Raw genomic sequence first — 6874 nt, forward strand, 5'->3', positions numbered from 1 at the left:
TGTGTAAATATTTCTTACATTCACTGTTGTTGCATATATTGCATTTCAATTCAATGAACAACACATTCATTACAGTTACATATACTGCTGTAAAGAAAAAAAAATTCTTTTACATGTGCTGCTGTCCATTACCTTTCATTTCTTCAACAAAACTTCATGCTGCTGCATTTTCTTATTTGCATTGCTGTGTGCTTCTCCTTCTTGTCATCATGCTGCTGTCCATAACTTCTTGCTGCTGCATTTTTCATATTCACTGCTGTCCATACCCATAACCATAGACTGTCATCCCTGGGTTTTTATTTGTTGTTGCGTTGCCTCTGCAATTTGCACTGTGGTTGCCTTTTGTTTCATCATACCGCTGTGTGCCCATACACTAACTTCTATTAACACGGGTTGCCCCTGTTCCTTTTTACACCTTTGATTCACACAATCTTCATCTTCATTTTTTTTATTTACACAATGCACTGCTGTGCAATTCCTTTCATTTTTCTGCTGCCACACATTATCATTCACCCATGTGCATTAAAAATCAGCTGTCCATGTTTTTCTTTAGGCATTTCTGTGCATGTTGCATTTCATACAAAAAAAATATTACATTTTTCACTGTTGTGTGAAAAATTTCATTGCATTCTCAGCCACTGGGCATTTATGCTCTGCTGCGTTTTGCCTTCTTCTCATTTTCTTCTCATTGCTTTGCATTTTCATTCCCAATACAAAACATTTCCATCTGCTGTGTATTATACTCACTCTGCTGTGAGTATATTCTCTCACATTACATAAAAATTACATTGCTATGCATTTCAATGCATGTGCTCCAAAAAAAATTTCAAACTGCTGTTTTATGTTTTGTCCTCCCACTGCTGTGAGGGTCTCCATGCTCTGCATACTTTTCTTCTTGCGCTGCTGCTCTTTACATTTGAGCGCTGCCCCCATTTCTTTTCTGTTGTTATAACAGATTTAACTTCATGTCCTTCCCTTATAAAAAAAAATTCATCAAGGAGTGACTGTTAATACAGTTCAGCAATAAGAATTACAAGCTCCCCTTTAATGTATGCTTTATCTTCTTTCAGCAAGATTTTCTTAAAACAAACTTAGATCCACTGGGGAGTTCAAGGGGTTTTCAGATTGCCTTTCCTTCCTTCTCCATACTTGTGTAACTTTCTTCTTTTGTGTGGGTCTAGCTTGCATAGCAGCCCATCTTAAGTTACAGTCACGTGCCATATGCCCAATGTTATGACACTTGAAACATTCAACATTGTTCATGAATAACATTTCATGATTTCTTCTAAAATTGTTTCTTGCAGATTTTCGGAGACCACAACATTTATCTTTATGAAATGCTCTACAGTCTTTTGCCATATGACCAAAGTTTGAGCAAGCATAACAATAACCATAAAATGAACTTTGGTACCTGGGAGATGGAGGTTTCCTTGATGTACTTCTGAAGCCTTGTTGCCTTGAGATCCTTTGATGATAACCATTGCATCTTGCCTCTTTGACATCAGCTACATTTCTTCTTGGAGTTGGTTTTCTACTTGGAGGAGGATTTCTTCTATTGCAGCCTTCATTTTTCTCCTTGCCTTTGCTGGAACTAGGAGCATCACACCTTCTTTCTGGCTTCTTCACATCTCCTTTGCTTAAAGCATCCTCATGCTTGTTTGAGGGTTCACCTACATACCCAAGTCCTGATTTATCAGATGGAGATCTGTGATAGCTGAGCATGTCATCCAATGGTTGAGAGCTCTTCATGATCTTGTTCATCCCTTCAACCTTCTTCCTGAGGAGGACAATCTCTTCTTCTAACTTTTCACATTCATTACTTTTCTTTGCTAGTTGTTCCTCAGTTTCTTCCTTGCTACGAGTAGCTTCAGCTGCTACTATTTTGAAGGAGATAATATCTGTCTTCATTTCGGAGATTTCTTCATCTTTTGCTTGACTGCTCTTCATTTTCTTTTCAGCTCCTTGTGCCTGCTTCTTGGCTTCTTGTAGTTCGGACTTAAGGGAGGAGACCTCTACCTTGTACTGTCCAATCTCTTCTACAAGTTTGTTCACTCTCTTGTGTCTTTGTTCAAGTTCACTTGTCAAGACATATGCTTGCTTCTTTGCACTATTCAGTTGATTTGTCATGGATATGACTTCTTCATGATGTTTCCTCTTGCATTGATCAAGCTCCTTCTTAAGCTTGGCAAGTTCTTCATCCTTTCTTTTACTTGAAGCTTGATGAGGTCAAGCTTTTCATTCTCAGCTTCTATGATGGGTTCTTCTTGACTCATTGTCATGGTCAGTGCTCCCTTTGCATGAAGGTCATGCAGTCTGTCCCATATATCCTTTGCTGATGTATATTTTCCTAGATTCCTCTTCACAGAATCAGGCAGTCCATCCAAGATAGTCTTTGCTGCTTGTGCATCATACTCCATGGATTCTTTATCCATCTTGCTAACATCAATCACTGATTCCCAGATTTCACTCCCTTGAAACTGTAAGAAAGCCCTCATTTTTATTTCCCATACATCAAAGTTTCCATCAAACTTTGGAACTTCAAATAGAATGTATTCTAATGGATTGCCTTCTAGTTTAGTAGAGGAGGGAGACACATTTTTAGCAGGCTTGGAGGCTTTCTTCTTTGACCTTGCCATTCTTATCTAGGCTTTAAATACTTGACTGTGTTTTCTTTTAAATCACTGACTGTTCCTTCAACAGTAACACAAAGGAAAGCTTTGAGAAATACCTTAACCCTTTTGGCTGTGGCTTCACACTGCTGGAGAGCCTTCAGTGCTGCAACAAGAGTCCTTCCTTCAGCTTCTTTGAGCCTTCAAAGAGCCTGGACTAGCTCTGATACCACTGTTGGAGATTTTTAAATGGGAAAATACCAAAACCAATCAAGCAAATACCACAGAGCCAATGCTCTGTTTCCTTTGTTCCAGGACCTTTGCACAGCGAAGCTATTAAAAACAAAATGACTCATAACAGTCCATTACACAACATAAAACATTTTCTATTGCTTAAAAACAAAAACTGTTACAACTTTCATCCTCTACACAGAGAGGGATTTAAAAAACAAACTCTGTTGCCCTCACAGATTTTCCACTGCTGTGGATATTACAAAAAACAATTTCATGTTATTCCTCTGTTTTACAATGGCGAGCAAAGACATTACATCCCTGTTTTTTTTTATATCTCGCACTGCTGTGCGTTCAATACATTTCCATGAACAACAAAAGGAATGCGCACAGGCTCAACACCATTACAATGCACCTCTATTCAGTTTTTTACCGCACTGCTGTGCGTTTTTTTTAATACAACAAAAAAAATCCCACACGCCACCGTGCGCACCCACCATACATAACACTGTTCTCTCTGGCGCATCCCATGCGCAACCTCAATGCACACCAAAAAAAAACTACATAACCATTTCCGCACACGGGCTTACATAGCCATATATAAAAACATATAAAAAAAACGTGTAGGACGTATGCCCATCACCTTATTAAAGGCCTCACCTAAATCACGTAAAAGCATTAAAAACCACGACGTTTCCTCCACGGCGGTCAACCACAAAACGACAAAAAAAAAATTCATTTTGACACGGGCGGGGTCGGCTGACGTCACTTCGGTGCCACGTGTCGCCACCTCATTCGTCGGGCCCGGTCGTTAAAGTCCGTGCAGCTTCGCGCAGATCCGAGCCTCCTGACCCGATCCAACGCAATTCGCGCACCAAGGTCGCGCAAACAAAACGACCTTTAATCTCCGGGGAGCGGGCGGTTTTGGTGTTTGTACAAGGGACGCGTGGCGCGTCCTGATTGTGTCGGGGCCTCCTTCACGGATACCGCCTTCTGCGAATGGTGGTGCGGGGAGACCGGGCCGGTTTTCCAAAACTGCCCTGCGCTGTTGAAATTACAAATTTAACAGAATATATGTGCTTGTGTTTCCCTATATTGTCAAATATTCCTCCCCTTTTCAAAAACTATGGATTGTTGCTTTTACTCATAATAGTTGTTATGGCCGCATTGCAGGTCATAAAAGCAGGCTTGCCATTGTAATAGGTAGCTATGATTTCTTCCCACTGTGAACATGTATCTTGTAATTTCCACCGTTCTCACCCAGGTTAATCAACATCACAGTCATATCGATTTATGTATTACTCTGCAGGTTGCATCTTTGGAGGAGTTGCGCTGACAACAATCGCCTTGTTGTTCTTAATGTTTTATGCCAAGAAGAGAAGGCCTACTCCTGGTACCTCTACTTCAAGGGTGGAGAAATTCCTAAAGGAAAATGCTTATGAAATGTCAATGCCAACCAGATATTCACACTCTCACCTCAAGAACATCACAAACAACTTTGCAGAAAAGTTGGGAGAAGGAGGGTTTGGTGTGGTCTATAAAGGAATGCTTCGGAACGACGCTCTAGTGGCTGTAAAGCTTCTTGATAGGCACAGGCATACCAAGACCCAATTGACGAATGAGGTTGCTACCATTGGACGTGTCCATCACGTCAATCTGGTTCGTCTGTTGGGGTACTGTTTTGAAAACCCTATAAGCGCACTCGTATATGAATACATGCCCAATGGATCTCTGGATAAAATTTTATTTGCCCGGAAAGAGGAGGGGCAAGTGTTAAGGTGGGAACAATTGTATTCGATTGCTTTGGGTGTGGCCCGTGGAATTGCATATTTACACCATGATTGCCAAAAGCGCATCGTACACTTCGACATCAAACCTCACAATATATTGCTGGACGCCGACTTCACCCCTAAAATTGCTGATTTCGGTCTCGCAAAACTTTGTGGAAAGGGAGACGATCATATTTCTATGACAGGAACGAGAGGGACGCCGGGATATGTTGCGCCGGAGTTGTGCCATAGTGATGCCAGTCTTGTTACAGATAAATCAGATGTCTATAGTTTCGGAATGTTGTTGCTAGATATTGTTGGGGGCAGAAAGAATATTGATGTGCAGGTTAGCCGGTCCAGTCAATTATACTTTCCTGAATTGGCTTTCAAGCTGATTGAGAGTGGTGAGTTGGGGATGAGGTTGAGAGGAGGAGAAATGGAATGCGCAGATGAGGAGAGGGCGGGAAGACTCACAAAAGTTGGATTGTGGTGCATTCAATATAACTCTGCAGATCGTCCTTGCATGATGAGGGTTATGCAAATGGTAGAAGAAAATGGAGATGACTTCGCCAATCCTCCGTCGCCCTTCAATTCCTCGGCCACACCTGAAAATCCTCTACTGCCATCCACGGTAAATTCTTCTTCAATTGAGATTACTTTATAGATTTCTATCTTTAATTGTCTTTACTTAAACCAGTTTCTGGATTTGCCCCGGACTCCACATAATACCTTTGTGAATGAGTCGATGACTACCCTGAAGTGTTAAGCCCCTAACTCGGTGCAGTGATAGCTCCAAACTGTGAATCTCTCTTACCGATGTTTGCGCCATTAGATTTATAAAAGTATGTTTTGGGCATCATGATCTTCTGTTAGTTGCTGACAGCAAGATCAAGATTAGTGAGGTGAATTTACATTTACATTCCATTATGATAAAGATGTTTATATCAGTGTATCACTTTAACATTATCATTTTGTTTAACATTATCAATTGCTCACATCAATATCAACGGTCAGGTAAATTAATACTTTAAATGTTATTATTTTAAATTTAAAATTATCATTTCGTTAATGGTTCATGTATATGTATATTTTTGCTTACATTATTTTGAAATTATTTATATTTTAAAGATTTTGCAAGGTGTTTTTATTGCTAGGGTTTTATCATAAAAGGGATTTTTTTTTTAATTAAATGTTTTTTTAGGGATGTTGTGTTATTAATCTTTTAGGGGTGATCTTGTTTTGGTAGGTAAATTTATTAAATTATAATAAAGAAAAATGGTGAATATTTTTCTTAAGTGTGGTATTTTTAGATTTACATATTTATAAGTGTGGTATTTTTAGATTTACATATTTATTGATCTTGTTTTGGTAGGTAAAGTTATTAAATTATACTAAAGAAAAATGGTGAATATTTTTCACGTGTGGTATTTTTAGATTTACATATTTATTGATTTATTTAAAGTGAATTGTGATTGTGTTAGACTCATTGAATTATGATAAAAATAAATAAATTTTAAAATATTATAGGTTTATAATTAATTTATTAATTAATAATAAAAGTTACAAATATTTTTATAATTTTAATAATATTTATTTTATTTTTTACATATCTAAAAATAATTAGTTAAATTTTTATAATATGGTTTTTTAAATCTAGTTTAGTTTTATAGACATAATGATATAAATTATATTATAAATTTCATTTTCTTATTTTTATTTTATTGAATAAATTTAAGTTTAAATATCTTTGGATAAGTATGATCCATTTGCATGTATTATTTTATTAAAAAAAATGGAATATAGTGCTTTAATATTCAATTTATAAATTGATTATTTTTTCAATGGCTTGATGAGTTTGGATTTGGATTTATTAATGCATAAAAAAAATTGAAATGTAATACTTTTGGTACTACTCATTATTGATAGTAATAATTTTATAACTACCATTTATAGTAAAAGGTGTAAAGATACAACCCGAAAGTGTTTTGCTTTTTTCTTCATCTTTTCTAACATATATATATATATATATATATATATATATATATATATATATAAACATTGGAAATAAAAGGGTTTCTAATATTTCACTGGTCGAATGGGCTTGGAGGTTGAGTAGTCACAACAGGAATTCCCAACAATTCCATATACCTCAAAGTTCCAAGAACTTTCTAACAAGATCCCTGCTAAATAACCCCGAAACTGAAGCAAACACTTCAATTGCTACAAAATAGTGATCTAAACACCCCTTAGAAGAATCCAAAGACC

The 6874-nt window shown here is 37.2% G+C and overlaps 1 pseudogene; it reads left to right on the forward strand.

The window, feature by feature from the left end:
• Positions 1–4199: 4199 nt before the first annotated feature.
• Positions 4200–5273, forward strand: LOC149174409 (rust resistance kinase Lr10 pseudogene; annotated as a pseudogene).
• Positions 5274–6874: the final 1601 nt, after the last annotated feature.

This window comes from Pinus tabuliformis, chromosome 4_1 (genome assembly GCF_031772625.1).
Source record: "Pinus tabuliformis cultivar Carrire ecotype Pingquan chromosome 4_1, CPIR1, whole genome shotgun sequence".
Lineage (NCBI taxonomy): Eukaryota > Viridiplantae > Streptophyta > Pinopsida > Pinales > Pinaceae > Pinus > Pinus tabuliformis.